This window comes from Rhinoraja longicauda, chromosome 32 (genome assembly GCF_053455715.1).
Source record: "Rhinoraja longicauda isolate Sanriku21f chromosome 32, sRhiLon1.1, whole genome shotgun sequence".
NCBI lineage: Eukaryota > Metazoa > Chordata > Chondrichthyes > Rajiformes > Arhynchobatidae > Rhinoraja > Rhinoraja longicauda.
Genome location: NC_135984.1, coordinates 13,427,206 through 13,428,640, shown reverse-complemented (window position 1 = coordinate 13,428,640; position 1,435 = coordinate 13,427,206).

Sequence of the window (1,435 nt, the reverse complement as noted above, 5' to 3'; positions counted from 1 at the left end):
TCCCCCTCTCTCCCCCCCCCACCACTCTCTCCCGCCCCTCTCTCCCCCCCCTCTCTCCCCCCCCTCTCTCCACCCCTCTCTGCCCCCCTCTCTCCCCCCTCTCTCCCCCCTCTCTCCCCCCCTCTCTCCCCCCCTCTCTCCCCCCCTCTCTCCCCCTCTCTCTCCCCCTCTCTCTCTCTCTCCTCCCTCTCTCCCTCCCCTCTCTCTCCCCTCTCTCCCCCCCTCTCTCTCCCCTCTCTCTCCCCTCTCTCTCCCCCTCTCTCCCCCCTCCCCCTCTCCCCTCTCTCTCTCCCCTCTCTCTCTCCCCTCTCTCTCCCCTCTCTCCCCCTCCCCCTCTCTCTCCCCTCCCCCTCTCCCCTCTCTCTCTCTCCTCTCTCTCTCCCCTCTCTCTCTCCCCTCTCTCTCTCCCCTCTCTCTCTCCCTCTCTCTCTCTCCCCCCCTGTCTGTGTCTGTCTGTCTGTCTGTCTGTCTGTCTGTCTGTCTGTCTGTCTGTCTGTCTGTCTCTCTCTCTCTCTCTTGCAATTGTCAATCATGCAGCTTCCTGTGGATCAAAGGATCTAAAAGAGCATGCTTCTGTAGTTAACCAGGGTCGAAAATGAAACCATCCACAGAGATATTTCATTGTCAGTAGTATCAACTCACGATTAACGGATGGATATTTGAGAACCTATAACTTCCAGATATAATGATCAAAAACATATTTTAGAAAGACGGAGAACCTTAATTTTTGGAATTCGCTTTTACTTCACCCACAGTCACCCAGATCCCAACTTGGTATCCATTGGCCCTGGATATATAAATAACTGGAGAATAGCATTGGCAAGTCTGTATTCTGAGATTGATCGACCATTGGTAGCTTTTCTCAGAGGAAGAAGGGCAGCAGAAATGCAAGATGTTGTTCTCTCCGGCAATTATCCCCCTTTACCCTTTGAAAAGACACAAAGCCCAATCAGGCAATTGACCCTAAAGTTTGCTCTGCATCTTGTGTTGAAATGTGTGGTGAACTGGAAGAGATGGCAAATATCCTGTGTAGTATTGGGGATCACTATGGATTCATGGGGGGGGGGGGGTTTGTCAAACAAATTTATTGCAAATTATTGGAGAAATGTCAAGGCTATGTAAGTGAAAGTTTTAGGTTTCAGTCAGACGTCTGATCACCGCCAAACAAACGGACTAACTCACCAGTTGAAATTCCCATCGTTCCTGAAGGTCATTGAGAAAGCAAAGACTGGTTGAGAATGGAATGGACATGGTGCATTCTTGGACTACGATCCACAGGGATCTGCATTGAGAGCATTAATGGTGACATGGTGGCACAGCCGTGGAGTTGTTGCCTTACAGCTTCATAGACCCTGATTCTTAGAAACATAGAAAAGAGGTGCAGGAGGAGGCCATTCGGCCCTTCGAGCCTGTACGCACCGCCATTCATTGTGAT